Source organism: Heterocephalus glaber, unplaced genomic scaffold (assembly GCF_053883595.1).
Source record: "Heterocephalus glaber isolate CG9 unplaced genomic scaffold, H.glaber_assembly_v1.0 deba00001729, whole genome shotgun sequence".
Classification (NCBI taxonomy): domain Eukaryota; kingdom Metazoa; phylum Chordata; class Mammalia; order Rodentia; family Bathyergidae; genus Heterocephalus; species Heterocephalus glaber.
The window spans coordinates 13921691-13938352 of record NW_028258440.1 but is presented as its reverse complement, the minus strand read 5'-3'; positions in this window follow the sequence as shown (position 1 = coordinate 13938352).

Sequence of the window (16662 nt, the reverse complement as noted above, 5' to 3'; positions counted from 1 at the left end):
AGTTGACATGTGAGCTATTTCCAAAATTTGTTTATGTCTGCTAACACTCATAATGCAAAGTCCATTAGTATCTGTGAAAGTTCATAACTTGAATCTTCAGAAGTCAGAGGATTACCGTAGCTTCATAAAGTGTTGATAAATGTTCTCCAGTTTGTGGGGCCCATTTATTAAGTGGGGAAGTCATAACAAACAATATGTTTTCTATCTAACTCTTCCACAATGAAACTGTCTAAATTTTGTATCTTTGTGAAAATGTAGAAGATATAGAAATAATGCCACAGTCTTCATACTTACCAGTAGTATTTGATGACAATATTTAAGAAGAAAATGAACAAAAACGTATATAAGATAGTATGGAAAGGAAAAGTCACGGCGGAACTGAATATTAAATAATAATTTCAGAAGAGAGGAGGCCTGTGGTTGACCATGATAAGCGGAGGCAGGATATAACTCACCTAGAAAGGTACAAATGTGAACAATATCTCAGAGCCAGGACTGAGCATGGTGTTTAAGACAGGATTTCTCTTTGAGTAGTTTTGGATATTCTCTCAAGTTAAAATTATTGAGTCTATTTTGTAACAAATGCTATCTCTGATGAACTCAGATGGCCTTCATGGGATTAGAATTAGACATTTTATTTATTTATTTATTTATTTATTTATTTATTTATTTATTTATTGGTACTGGGGATTGAACTCAGGTCCTTGCGCTTGCGGAGCAGGCAGCAAAACCACTGAGCTGAATCCCCAGCCCAGAATTAGACATTTTAAGCACTGCAAATTTCAACTACCTCTATCCAACAAGCTCTTAAAACAATGTTTGCTTCAAACTCTACCAAAAGACTTATAAATTCAATAACCAAATTCAGTAGCATAGCTGGATACAAAGTCAAAACTCAAAAATCAGTAGCACTCCTATATACAAATAACAAACTTAGTGAGAAAGAAATCAGGGAAACAACACATTTCACATTAGCATCAAAAATGAAATATTTGGGAATCAGTCTATCAAAGGAAGTAAAGTATCATTACATTGAAAACTACAGTATGCTGAAAAAGGAGAAAGAAGAGGGTATCAGAAAATGGAAAGATATCTCCTGCTCTTGGGTAGGAAGAATCAACATAGTCATGGCCATACTCTCAAAATTGTTATACAAATTTAATGCAGTCTCAATCAAAATACCATTATTATGCCGATGAGAAGTAAAGAAAATAATTTTAAAATTCATGTGGAACCAGAAGAGATCTAGAATAGCAAAAACAATTCTGGACAACAAAGGCAAAGCAGGAGGCATCACAATCCCTGACTTGAAATAATATTACAGACATATTGTGATAAAAACAGCACAGTATTGGAAAAGAACCAGACCTGAGGATCAATGAAACAGACTAGAAGATGCAGAAAACAACCCCAAACACACTCAGCCACCACATCTTTGATAAAGGGGCCAAACACATCCACTGGAAGAAAGATAGCCTCTGTAATAAGTCGTGCTGGAAAAACTGATTTTCTACATGCCAAAGACTAAAATTAGACCCATGTCTCTCACCATGCACTAAACTAAATTAAACTAAATTAAATGGATCAAAGATCTAAATATTAAAACAGCAACACAGTCTGCTGGAAGAAAGTATAGGTAGAACTCTTGAGGATATAGGTGTAAGCAAAGACTTCATGAACAAAACCCCAATCACATGGGAAATGCTACAAAGAATCAACAACTGGGATCTTATCCTATTGAAAAGCTTTTCTCTCAGCAAAGGAAATGACTAACAATGTGAAGAGACAACCCACAGAAATGGAAAAAATTGTAGCCAATTGTTCCACAGAGAGAGGACTAATACCTAAAATATACAAAGAATTGAAAAAAAATCAGACCCCTCAAATTTAAAGGTCCAATCCAAAAATGGGCATCTTTTCAGATGATGAGGTAGAAATGGCAAAAATATACATGAAAAAAATGTTCAACATCATTGGTCATTCGAGAGATGCAAATTAAACACACTGAGACTCCATCTTACTCCAGAAAGAATGGCTATCATCAAGAAATCAACCAACAACAAACATTGGCGGGGCTGTGGGGAAAAAGGAACCCTTCTCCACTGTTGGTGAGAGTGCAGACTGTTGCAACCACAGTAGAAATTGGTGTGGAGCTTCCTCAAGAAACTAGGATTAGAGATCCTGTTTGACACAGGTATTTTCCTTTTGGTTATCTTCCTCCCACAAAAAATTAACAGCATCATAGCACAGAGCTATATGTGCATCCATGTTTATAGCGACATAGTTTGTAATAGCTAAATCTTGGAAACAGCTCAAATGCCCATTGACCAATGAATGAATAAAAAAGATTTTTTTTTATACACTAGATTACTACTCAGCCATAAAGAAGGGTAAACTGGAGACATAGCAAAATGCATGCATCTTGAGACTATACACTTAAGTGAAATAAGTTTGGTGTATATTTGTAAATATCATATTATTTATCTGGCGTTAGAAACTGAAAATGTAAATAAAGACCAAAATGTATAATAGAGATTGTGAAATAGTACTAAATTATTCAAAAGGAAAGGGTACTAGGGAAGGGAGAGAAGGAAAGGAAGGAAAGAAAAAGAAGGAGAAAATGGAAACAATGTTTTTGTAAATAAGCAGGTGAAGAGGGGCTGAAAGAAGGAGAGAAGAATGGGACAAAAGATGCATCAAGATATATCAAGTACAAGTACAAATTCCCTATGATAAATGTGATTATTATGTATATCTAAATTGTACCAATATAATTAATGAAACAACAGAAACAATGTTTGCTTATCAGCAGGTACTGAGTTTCCTCTTACAAGGAGTTGTTTTAGAAAACAGCTGAATAAGCCTACAAGCACAAAAGCATCATAAAGTAATAGTTTTAAGTGTGTGCACATGTGAATACATGTGTGCAGTACAGGAAAGCAGGCAGGGAAATTGTTTTTCTCCCTTGATAGAAGAAGAATGAGTAAAAGGGAAATAGGAGAGCAGGGAGAGAGGAAAGTAGGAGAAGAGAGAAGTTTAGACTGGGTAAATGGAAGTGCCAATGAAATTTCACTAGTGATGGGGGTTGTAAGCATGGACATAAGAAGAGAGGTAGCCGGATCCAAGGCATATGTATAAACCATGAGATTACAACCCATATGAGTATTGAAATAATATAATGAATAGCCATGGAAAGGGGAGGCTTATGACAGTTTTGTATGGATTTCAAAAATTATGAAGATATAAACTAAAATTTGACCTATGTATAAGTTTTTGTATTTGACTTTGAGCATCCAGTCCCAAAATTTAACATTTAGAAGCTCTTTTATTTGTATATGGCAGATATGTGAAAATGATTCTAGCACTGATATTTTAAGAATATTTTGCCAATACACGGTTCAATTTTCAAAGTAATATTTATTGTGTGATGTCTATTTTATTAAAACAATCATGCAGAAAGTCTTTCAGAGGTCAGTGAATTATTAATATGTTCTAAATAGTACAGTAGGTAAACCTGCAGATTATAGTCTAATGAAATATTTTGCTTTGCTAAAAATTTTCTTATCAGAGGAATTACTTTCTTTTGAATTAAAAAGCAGATTTCTTCAAGCCAATAGTAAATAAAACCTATGTCATTTTAAAATGTGATATTACATATATATTTCATTGATATCTAAGTGTACTATGCAACATATATTAGATGTACTTCTGACCTTAGGTATTGGCATTAAATAGAAATGGAAAATGCATGTAAATAATGCTATGACCATCATCAGAGGAGGTGAGCAAAAAGAAATGAAATAAGCTCACTAAAGAATTAGAGTTCAGGAAAAGATTTTTTATTAGAAATCCAAGAGATTAAAAATCATATGGAAAGTGTGAGCAGCAGGGTGGACCAATGTGGGACAGAATTTCAGAACTAGAAGACAAAGATGCCCTCAAAGACCAACTACTCAGAGCCACCTTATAGCAGCAAGAGACAATGAAAAAATAGATTCAGATGCAAAAAAGACTAAACTAAGAATAATTGGTGTAAGTGAATAATCAGAAGGCAACACAAAAGGCATAAAAAGCCTGTTCAAAAAATAATGACAAAAAATGTCCCAAATATAGGGAAAAAATAAACATACAGACAATTGAGGCATATAGAACACCAAGTACCCATGACTAAAAGAGAAATTCTCCATGCCACATTATACTCAAAATTCCTAAAGTCAATCACAGGGACAAAATCTTAAAAGCTGTTAACAAAGGCAACAAATCACATTCAAAGGTAAACCAAGTAGAATCACAGTAGACTTCTCTACACAATCTTTAAAGGCCAGGAGGACTTGGAATGAAGTCTTTAAAGCTCTAAATGATAACAGCTTCCAACCTTGACTTACGTATCCTACAGAACTTTCCTTTAAAATTAATAGAGAAATAAAGAATTTTTGTGACAAAGAACACCTCAGGAAATTTATAAGCAGTTAATCAATATTACAAAAAAATCTCCAGGATATCCTAGAATGAGACAACAAAGCCAACAATGTCAACAAGTTAAACAGAATGAATACACTTGGCATGATGACAGCTCAGCAAAAGGGGAAAAATCAGAAAATCAGCAACAGGCAAATAATAGAATGACAGAAATAAGTAAATATCTCAGAGCAATAACTCTCAATGTGAATGGTCTAAATTCACCTTCAAAGTCACAGATTGGCAATATAAAGTTAGACTCAGGCATGATTGAGACTATCAAGGCAGCAAAAGTTCAAGCAACTGGTGAAAAGTTTATTGCAGTCTGTGTGCAGATGGGCCAAGGGCAAAAAGGCCATTGGCACTGAGAGGAGGGTGCTCATGTTTGATATGGGGGCATTTAGGTAGGGGAGGGGGCACAGGTCAAGAGGGTGGAAAATTTTAGAGTCCCATGAGTTATGGGCCTGGGGCTGGCTGATAAACAGGCCAGTGGTAGGAGCAGCAGGGTAGCTATTGGCTTTCATAACAGAAAGAAACATGCTATGCTCCTGTGGATGGAGGCAGCAGGTTTGCTTAGGGGAGCTTTCCCTTCTGGATAAGCAGGGGTCTGACTTGGAGGACCTGTCATCCCTGCCTGTTGTGTTACAAAAGAAAAGAAGGTTAGGGGGTGTAGATTCTTATGACTTCTTTCAGCATGTTTGGGGACAGCATGGGCATTCTGTGGAGAGACAAGAGGAGAAGGAGGGATAGGGAGGGAAGTTCAGTCTCACAGAGAGGCAGCAGAGGTGTCAGGAGTGTGATGACCTTCTGGCCCTTCTCAGGGGTCAGCTGGAGGCTCTCATAGGAGGCTCTCATAGTAGTGTGGTGGGCAGTTAGGAGGAATTTCCTGGATGTTATGGATTGGATCCATTCCTGTATAAAATCTGTTAAAAACTTTATTATGTAGGGTTTGATCAATAATAGTAGAAAATTGAGACTAAGGGCCGTAACGTCGGGGAGAAGCTAGGAGATCCAGCCTGCTTGGAAAAGACTTCCCCAACCACCAATAGGACCACCTTTTGCCGGTTTTCTGAGCCTGGTGGCTTGATGGGGGCGCTGCTGAAGCTAAACTAGCAGTGAATATGAGGGCCAGGGGTACATATGTGAGTAGGAAGGTTAGATGGCAATACATAAGGGAGTTAGGCTGCCAGTGTGGCTAGACAGAGGATCAAGAGAATGGTGTAACAGTTGATTTCATCTGAGGGGGAAGTCACAGAGAGTTTCCTGCAATAGGAGGTCCTGGATCCAGAGGAGGAGGGATTTTAAGGAGTTGGACTGGGAGTGGAGCCAGGGGCAGTCACAACAGATTTCTCATAGGAATCAGGGAAACTTATATATGGAACAGAGGTCTTTCACTGGGTCTGGTCTGAGGGTGTGTATTGATTGAGATCAGGAAATAGTGAGGAGGCCAAGACTGAGAAGGTAAATGAAAGGTCGAAGTTTGTCAGCCCAAACAAAGAGCCAGGAGAAGCGTGAACAGGCGCACCTCATCTATGGTGAGAAGGAGTGAGATCACTTGGGGGAGGATGAGGTCTTTGATCCAGGGAAGAACGAAATCCGGGGAATCAATCTAAGGATGGGGTAAAAGGAGGTGTTCTGCCCAGGGCAGAAGGGATTCCAGCAAATAAACTTGAGAGGAGTGACCTGCAAACCCAATGAACCCAATGTCCTGGGTCTTTTGTTTTGTCAGTGAAAGGGAAAGTAGCCACTAACATTTTCTTGAGGAATTGGAGTGGATCCTTCATTTCATATCAGAGGTGATGTTTAAGATTGGTGAAGGCCCAGACCTGGGGAGCAGCCAGGACCGTTGTATAGCTAGCTGCAGACATGGAAATACAGAGCCAGCAGTCTTTGGCTAAGGATGATTCTGCAGGTTCAGCAGGGAATGAGTTAACTGCAAGGTTTTTGTAAAGGTAATTGGAAACAGCAGGGGAGAGTGGCTGAGGTGCTAGCGCAGGGCTTAGAGAGAGAAAGAAGAGGAAGGCTAACTGGGTCAAAGGGCTTAGGGAGGAGGAGAGGAGGTGTTTACTTGCATGAGTGTTAGAAGTGGTCCCCTGTCTGAGGCAAAAGACAATTGAGTCCAAACTTTAAACAGAGGCTTTGCTATCAATTTTCAAACAGGAGGAGGGTGAGATGGAATGTAAACAATTTGGTCTCCTCTGGATAGAAAAGTTACACAGGGTGCCTTGAAAACAGAGATGTTTTATCTAGTTAAGATAGGATTTGAGGGTGGAAACATAAAGGTGGGATCATATAAGATTAAAACAGACTGAATGAAGGAAGTAAATAAAATTACAAGACACACAAAAACAAGGCATTTGTATATCCTTCAGAATTTGGGTAAGTTTGATGGAAGTAGGGGAGATTATTTGTGATTTTTTTATGAGGAAGAGTTAGGCATGTTGTCAGTTGGACACAGTTTTATCCAAGAACAATTAATTTACTGTAGGCTGACAGCCTTTGAGGTGTGGCTCCAGTACTGGAGCCAGCAGAGGGTTTCTTGGGGTGCTGCCACTTGACCTACCCCCCAAGAGGGTGAGAAGAGAGGTCTCACTGGCAGCTAGGTACATGTCAGTCACATGTGATGCTGAAGGAAGGGCACCAAGTGTTGACTTGTGTTAGCATTTTGAATGAGGAGAGGGGGAATGACTTGTTGCCTAAGGCATCTGAGGGGTCCCATTGGGTTAGTTTATAAAGGGGCTTTGTGAGCAATGCAAAACCTGGAATCCAGAAATAGAAATAGCCAATGATTCCCAAGAAGGAAAGAGCTGTTGTGCCATGGTTGGGTTTGGGATCTGGTAATTAAATGTATGTGGTGGGGTCAGGGGAGCTACAGTGTGTTTGTGAGGTGATGCCCAGATAGGTTACTGATGGGAAGCAAACTTGGGCCTTGGAGGGAGAGACTTGATATCCCCTCTTTTCTAGGTTCTCTAGGAGGGAAAGGGTGTCTTTGTGACAGGACTCTGAAGAAGGGCTATAAAGGAGGAGATCATCTACATATTGCATAAGGGGGAAGTGGTACCATGAAAGGACAGGAGGCTATAGGGAGGGGCTTGACTGAAATAGTGAGGGCTATCTTGAAACCCTTGGGACAGTGCTGTCCAGGTAAACTGCTGTGATTGACGGGTGTCTGTGTCTGTCCACGTGAAAGCGAAAAGGGGCTGTGAGTCAGGATGTAGAGGGATGGTTAAGAAAGCATCTTTTAGATTGAGAACTGAGTAATGGGTGGTGGTTGAGGAAACTGAGGAAAGGAGTGTATATGGGTTTGGAACTATAGAATGAATGGGGGGGGGTTGGTTGCTAACTCGGAGATCTTGTATTAAGTGGTGTGATTGATCAGACTTACAGACAGTAAGGATGGGGGGTGTTGAATGGGGAGTTAGTGGGAATCAGGAGGTTATGTGTGAGAAAGTGAGTAATGATGGATTTCAGTCCTTGAAGGGCTGGATCAGGTAGGAGGTACTGATGCTGCGCAGGGTACTGGTGGTCCTTTCATAGGGAGTTGTGGAGGGGCAGGTAATGTTGAGTGACAGAGGGTGTTGAGATGTCCCAGATACTTGGGTTGAGGGTGGGAGAAGATATGGGGTAGGAGGAGGGTGTAGCAGTGGGTATGAGGAAGGCAGCAATGGGGTGGGGGAGTGGAGCCTGGAATAGTGAGGCTAGCATAGGGCTTTTTAAAATACCTCATCCAAGGAGCAGGATTGGACAGGTGGGAATGACTAGAAACAAATGAGTAAACATTTGGTTTCCCAATTGGCATACTAGCAGAGGGATTTTGAAAGGCCTGGACACAGTGCCATCAATTCCTACAAGAGAAATTGAGGCTAAAGTTAGCTGTTCTGAGAATGAAGAGAGGGTGAAATGGATTCCCCCTGTATTGATCAGAAATGAAACAGTACTACCTTCCACTGCACGATTTACCTGGAGTTTGGCAGCTGTGATGGTCCAAGGGGCATATGAGACCTCTGGGGTGTGTCAATCATCTGAGGTCCAAACGATCAGGATTGAGAGGGCACCTGAGCCTGGTGAGTGGGACTGGGAGGGAACCCCTGAGGTAGGCCTGGCCACCCCAGTACAGTCTGCCTCCCAGTGAGGGCTTCTGAACATGGAGCATGGCTTGGGATGGAGCCCTGGGTTGGGACAGTCTTTGGCCCAGTGTCCAGTCTGGTGACACTCAAAGCAGGGTTCTGGGGGGGGGACATTTTTTGGATCCAAGGAGGCTTTATTTCCCCCCTGATTTTCTTTCAGGCCTTTTGGTGGGTTTCTGTTTTGGGTTTTTTTAAATTCTTTTACTGGTACATTGTAGGTATACAACACAATTACATTTCTCACTGGGAATTGTACCTTTACATAATACATCTTGGTTCTCATTTTTCCCCATTCCTAGCCCTCCCTTCATGCCCTCCACCCTTCCCTATTTACAAAGACTTTATTTCCATTTTTTCCATTTCTCATCGTTTTTCCTTTCCCTTCTTTCCTTTCCCCTGCCCCTCCCAATACTCCTACCACTTTGGACCTTTTCTTCCTATTTTACATTATCGATTATTCATTCTAATCATTAGTACATTTTAGGTATACAATATAATGACATTCATCATTGGAAATTTGCACCTTTACATAGTCTCTCTTGGTTCTTATTTTTCACCCTTGCCCAGCCCTCCCTTCAACCCCTCTATTCCTCCCTATTTACAAAGATTTTGTTCCTATTTTTTCATTTTCTCATATTAATCCCATTCCCTTCTATCCTTTCCCCTAGGCCTCCCACTTCCTTCCCCTTTGCCCCTTTTCTTCCTATTTCATATTCCCTATTATACATTGTAGTCCTTATTTACACTTTCAGTTTCTCACACCAGAGAAACTATTGGGTATTTATACATGTGTGTCCTATTTATATCACTTAAGAGTATCGCCTCAATGTGCATCCACTTAGCTATAAATGTCTCTAATTTCTCATTTTTTATGGCTGAGTAGTACTCCATTTTATTTAACAAAACGCACATTTTCTTTATCCAGTCTCCAGTTGATGGGCACTTGGACTGTATCCAAGTTTTAGCTATCACAAACTGTTATGAACATGGGTGCACATATATCACTGTGGTATGATTCTTTTAATTCTTTGGGGAAGATCCCCAGCAGTGGAATAGCAGGGTCAAATGGGACTTCCAGTCCTAGTTCTTTGAGGTATCACCATACTGATTTCCACAGTGCTTGCACCAGTCTACACTCCCACCAGCAGAGGAGCAGGGTTCCTCTTTCCCCACAGCCCTGCCAGCATTTGTTTTTGGTTGATTTCATGATAGCAGCCATTCTTTCTGGAGTGAGGTGGAATCTCAGTGTTGTTTTCATTTGCATCTCTCGAATGACCAGTGATGTTGAACATTTTTTCATGTATTTATTTGCTATTTTAACTTCTTTGTCTGAGAAATGTCTGTTCATTTCAGATGCCCATTTTCAGATTGGATCTTTAAATTTGGGAAGTCTGATCTTTTAAAATTCTTTATAGATTTGCGATAGTAGACCTTTGTCTGAGGAAGAGCAGGTGAAGATTTTTTCCAACATTGTGGATTGTCTCTTCACACTGCTGGTGGTTTCTCCTGTTGTGCAGAAGCTTTTTAATAAGAAGAGATCCCACTTGTTGATTGTTTGTGCTAGTTCACAGGCAACAGGTTTCGTTCATAAAATCTTTTCCTACACTGATGTCTTCAAGAGTTCTAACTAACCTCGGTTCCAACTGGATCAGGGTTTCTATTTTAATATTTAGATCTTTAATCCATTTTGATTTTAGTTCAGTGCATGGGGAAAGATATAGGTCTAGATTTAATGTTTGGCAAGTCGAAGCCCAATTTTTCCAGCACCATTTATTAAAGAGGCTATCTTTCCTCCAGTGAGGATGTTTGGCTCCTTTATCGAAGATGAGATGGCTGAGTGTGTCTGGTGTTGTTTCTGCATCTTCTAATCTGTTCCATTGGTCCTCAGGTCTGTTTCTTTGCCAGTACCATGTTGTTTTTATCACAGTAGCTTTGTAGTATAGTTGCAGGTTGGGGATTGTGATACCGCCTGCCATGACTCTGTTACCTAGAATTGCTTTTGCTATTCTGGGTCACTTCTTCTTCCAAATGAATTTTTGGATTGTTTTCTCAAGGTCTATGAAGTATGCTGCTGGGATCTCAATTGGAATTGCATTAAATCTATATAGCAGTTTTGGAAGTATGGCCATTTTCACTGTATTGATCCTTCCTACCCAGGAGCAGGTGATGTCTGTCCATTTTCTGATATCATCTTCAATCTCTCATTTCAGAATGCCATAGTTTTCAGAGAAGAGGTCTTTGATTTCTTTCGTTAGGATGATTCCTAGGTATTTCAGTTTTTTGGATGCTATTGTGAAAGGAATTATTTGCCCTATTTCTCTCTCAGTGAGTCTGTCATTCGTGTAGAGGAAAACTATTGATTTTTGTTTCTTGACCTTGTAACCAGCTACTTGACTGAATTTGGTTATTAAGTCTAGAAGACTTTTGGTGGAGTTCTTGGAGTCTTCTATATACAGTATCATGTCATCTGCAAATAATGACAATTTGACTTCTTCATTACCTATCTTTATTCTTTTTATTTCTTTCTCTTGTCTAAATGTCGTGGCTAATGTTTCCAGAACTATATTGAACAAGAGTGGTGATAGTAGACATCCTTGTCTGTTCCTGATTTTAGTGTGACGGATTTCAGTTTTTGACCTTTTAGTATGATATTGGCTGTTGGTTTTTCATAGATGGCTTCTATCAGTTTGAGGTAGATACCATCTATTCCAATTCTTTGTAGGGTTTTTATCATAAATGCGTGTTGGATTTTGTCAAATGCTTTTTCTGCATCTATGGAGATAATCATATGGTTTTTGTCCTTGGTTCTATTGATATAGTGTATTACATTGATTGATTTATGTATATCGAACCATCCCTGCATCCCTGGGATGCATCCCACTTGATCAGGGTATATGATCTTCTTGATGATTTTCTGCATTCTGTTTGCCATTATTTTATTAAGGATTTTTGCATCTATGTTCATTAGTGAGATTGGCTTATAGTTCTCTTTTTCAGTTGGGTCTTTCTTTGCTTTGGAGATCAAGATGATGCTTGCTTCCAGGAATGAATTTGGGAGTATTGCTTCCCTTTCAATTTCATTGAAGAGTTTCAACGGTAGTGGCAGCAGTTCCTCTCTAAAAGTCTTGTAGAATTCAGCAGTGAAGCCATCAGGGCCCAGGCTTTTCTTAGTTGATAAGTTTTCAATTACATTTTCAATTTCATTGGTTGATATTGGGTTGTTCAGAATTTTTACGTCTTCTTTGTTCAACTTTAGTAATTCATATATATCTAGGAATCTGTCCATTTCTTCTGTGTTTTCCATCTTATTGGCGTATAGGTTCTGGAAGTAGGTATTGATGATCCTCTGGATTTCTGCTGGATGTGTTGTAATTTCACCCTTTTCATTCCTAATTGCATGGATTTGGGCCTTTGCTTTCCTTTTTCTGAAAAGGTTGGCTAAAGGTTTGTCAATTTTCTTGATTCTTTCGAAGAACCATCTCTTGGCTTCATTGATTTTTTTGTATCATTCTCTTACTCTCCATTGCATTGATTTCTCCTCTGATCTTTATCATTTCTTTCCTTGTATGAGCTTTGGAGTTGTCCTGCTCTTCTTTTACTAGAAGCTTGAGGTTCAGCATCAGGTTGTTTAATTGGGCTCGTTCTGTTTTCCTAATATGCATATTCACTGCTATGAATTTCCCTGGTAAGACTGTTTTCATTGTGTCCCATAGATTCCGATATGTTGTATTGTCAGTGTCATTTAATTGAAGGAACTGTCTGATTTCTTCTTTAATTTCCTCTGTGACCCATTGGTTATTCAGAAGTGTGTTGTTTAATTTCCATGTGTTTATGAAATTTTTTGAGTTTCTTTTGCTATGAATCTCCAATTTCATCGCACTATGGTCTGATAATATACAGGGATAACTTCAATTCCTTTGCACTTACTTAAACATGTTCTATGTGTGAGTATGTGGTCTATTTTGGAAAGTGACCTATGTGCAGCTGAGAAGAATGTATATTCTGATTTTTTGGGGTGGAAGACTCTGTAAACATCTGTTAAGTTCATTTGTTCAAGAGTTTGATTGAGTTCTAGTATTTCATTACTTATTTTTAGTCTAGTTGCTCTATCTATTTGTGACAGTGGGGTGTTGAGGTCCCCCACTACAATTGTATTAGTGCATATATGGCTTTTCATGTCCGTTAGTATTTGTTTTGTATAGTTGGGTGCACTAGTGTTTGGTGCATAGATATTTATGATTGTCATCACTTCCTCTTGGATTCTTCCCTTTACAAGGATGTAGTGTCCTTCTTCATCTCTCTTAATCAGTGTTGGTTTGAAATCTACTTGATCTGCAAAGAGGATAGCTATTCCTCCTGCTTTTTTTCGGGTTCCTGTCACATGGAGTATTGTTTTCCACCCTTTAACTTTCAGTCTATGAGTTTCCTTTTGAATTAAGTGTGTTTCTTGTATGCACCATATGGTTGGATTTTGCTTCTTGATCCATTCTGCTAGTCTATTTCTTTTGATTGGTGAATTGAGACCATTAACATTGATGGTTATAACTGAAACTTATTGACTTGTCATTGCCATAACTTTTTCTTTTTGTTGGGTTCTCCCCCTTTACATTTAATTTCTTGTCATGCCAGAAGGGTTCATTCTGCTTTGCTTCCTGGGGTTGTGATCCTCAATGTCTGTTCCTAGGATATTTTGTAAAATTCTTTGTAGTGATGGTTTGGTATTCACAAAGTTCCTAAGGTGCTCTTTGTCATGAAAGTATCTTATTTCTCCATCCATTTTGAAAGATAGTTTTGCAGGTTACATCAATCTGGGTTGGAGGGTTTTTTCTTTTAGGGCTTGGAATATGTCACTCCAAGCTATTCTTGCCTTGATGGTTTGTGTTGAGAAGTCTGCTGTGATTCTGATGGGCTTTCCTTTGTATGTGATTTGTTTCTTTTCTCGGACTGCTTGTAGAACTTTGTTCTTTTGTTGTGTTTCTGGAATCTTAACAATTATATGCCTATGTGGAGATTTTTTTTTGATCAAGGCTATTTGGAGTCCTATGTTCCTCACTTATCTGTATCTCAAGCTCTTTTCCCCTGCTTGGGAAGTTTTCTGCCATAATTTCTGTGAAGAGATTTTTTTATGTCATCACCACTCTTACCTGTTTCTTCATTGAGCCCAATCAGTCTTTTGTTATTCTTCTTTGTATCATCTAGCAGCTGCTGGATGGATTTCTCATGTTCCCTTATAATTTTGAAGCAATTGCAATGTTATCTTCCATATCTGAAATTCTGTCCTCACATTGGCTCATTCTGCTGTGTAGACTTTCAGTGGAGTTTTTCATGTCCTGGAAATCTATTTGCCTCTGTTTTATGGATTCCATTTGTTCCTTATGTTGGGATTCCATCATGTTCCTGAGCTCCTCTCTAGATTTATTAATCATGTCTTGCACTAGGGGCACAATTTCTCCTGTTATCTGAGAAATTATTTCTGATTTCATTTTTTCCAGATCCCCTTTTTTTGCCATCAGTGGGTCCAGGTGGTTGAGTATCAGAGTGTTCCATCTCATTTCCCTTTGAGGTTGCTGTATTTGATGTGGAAGTCTTGTTTTGAGACTTATTTATGTGTTTTCTAATTTTGACTGGGGCGGGGGCCTGTTAATGCCTGCATGGATTACCTCCTCTGAGCTGGGAGATGTGGGACAGGGGCTGGGAGCAGCGGTAGGGATGGTGACCCAAAAGCCCTTTCCTGTGGGCTGGGAGCAGTAGGAGGGTTGGTGGCTGGGAAGCCCCTTCCTCTGGACCAGGAGCAGTGGGGTGGCGGCTCAGAAGCCCCTCCCTCTGGGCTGGGAGCTGTGGTAGGATTGGTGGCCCAGAAGCCCCTTCCTCTGGGCCAGGAGCAGTGGAACAGGTGGTGGCCCAAAAGCCCTTTCCTCTGGACTGGGAGCAGTGGGAGAGATGGTGACCGGGAAGCCCCTTCTTCTGGACTGTAAGACTGAACAACACTTACTCCATCTTTGTAACAGGGCCCCAATTTTCTCCTTCTGTTATGGATCACCAGGTAGACATCAAGTTCCAGGGATTTGCTTGTTGTTGTGCCAGGAAGGTCTGTTGTGTGCATAGTGTTCTGTCATGCTTGCCCAACTCCATATCTAAATACGTTATCTTAAGGACAATGTGTAAAAGGTCTGTTTTATCTCTCTCCTCCGCTTTTGTATTTCTGCTTGCCAACTTCCCCTGAGACCCCCTATAAAAACAGCTTCGGACTCTGGGCCAGTTGCCTCTCTAAGCTACTTTGCTTTGGGAGTCCCATCTGGCCAGACTAATAAAGGTCTGTTTTACTTTCCAACTTGTGCGGTGTGTAACTTCCCGGGTGTTCTTCACTACAGTCAGCTCCTTGGAGCATTTGGTAAGGCCCTCAGTCTTACAGGACTAGGAGCAGTGGGACAGTGGCTCAGAGGCCCCTACCTCTGGGCTGGGAGCAGCGGGACTCAGTACCTTGGTCTGGTGGTCTGGTGTCCTCTGCATCTTTGTAGTGTGGAACCAGGTGGCTGCCTGTCTGCAGTGGGGTGATTCAGCATCTTCTGTGCTACTCGGGACCTCGGTAGGGCGTGGGCAGACCTGCCTGTCTGCAGTGGGGTGATTTGGCGTCTTCCGCGTGACTTGGGTCCTTGGTAGGGCATTTTTTGGTGGGTTTCTTACAGTGGATGCAAGGAGTTGCAAGTCAGAAATATACTGCTGGTGGGAGGCCATATCACAATTATTGAAAAATTTTTAAATGCTTGATTGATCAATTTCTGATGGGGATCTGAGGGCCAAATTCAAATTTTTTGAGCTTTCTGTGAATATCTGGGGAAATTGGGTAATAAAATGCATCTTTAGAATAAGCTGCCCTTCTGGACTCTCAGGGCTTTTAGAGGAGTAAACTTTCTGAGAGTGGAGGCTAGGGGAGACATAAACTGGGCCAGATTTTCATCTAGCATTTGAGTAATTTCCTTTAATTTGTCATAATGTGACTGAAATCTCATGGGACTTGGCCTGGGGAAGGCTGTAGCTCCATCTTTAATTTGGGCTTAAGCTGCCTGTGTTAGATGGCACAAGAGTGAGCTAGTGACCAAATCTGATCTCACTCTTCAGGGGAAAATGTAGAAGTCATAAGATTGAGTGAGATATTGAAATTTTTGAACATATTTAGTGAAGTCTGTGAAGAAGGTACCCAGGCACTGATTAATCTGAGAAAGATCAGATAGATAAAATGGGGTATGAACTCAGACTATTTCTCCATCCCTGCCACCTCCCGAAGCAGAAACTGAGGAGCAGGGATTAAGGAAGAAATGTCAAACTACAGTTCAGACCCTGTGTGAGGGGGCATTGGAATGGTCTTTTTAAGATAAGGAGGAAGGTTGGAAGTGTCAGATAAATGGATAGAATAGGGACAAGAGCAGAGGAAATCACAGTAGTAGGTCCTGGAGGAAGCTGAGCCACTTCCGTGGCTGCAGCTGGAGGGGGAGGGGAGCTGGACCAGAGCCAAAATGGAGACCAGACAGATATGGGAGGTGGTGGAGGGAGTGGCTAGGGAGTCTGGGACAATGGAAGACTGTTGAGGTTGGGGCCAGTTAGGAATGGGATGAGTTTGTGGGGCAGGAGAGGTGGATTCAGGGAGGAAGGATCCCTGGTCAGAGAGGAGTCATAGTGAGGAGGTGGAGGAGAGGGAGCTGACAGAGGAGTTGAGGTGAGAAGTTCAACAGAGTCACAAGAGGCACAGAGGGAGGGGAGATGACAGAAAGCAAAGAATGCCGGGACATATGGGATCTCAGATGGTTTTCCTAGCCCACAACAGTAATTGTCTAGATCTCAGAGAATTGAAATGTCAAAAGTGCCATTTCAGGCCAATATGATTCATTATCTAATTTGTATTGTGGCCAGGCCATATTGCAAAAATAAATGAGACGTTTTCAGATCAAGGGTGAGATGAAGAGGATTGAGAAATTTAAGGGTACAAGCCAGAGGAGAAGGGGAATAGAGGAAGGAAGGTTGCCTATTGTGATGTTTGACACTGGGAAGATGGGGGCTTCGGAGAAAAGAAGGAGTATCT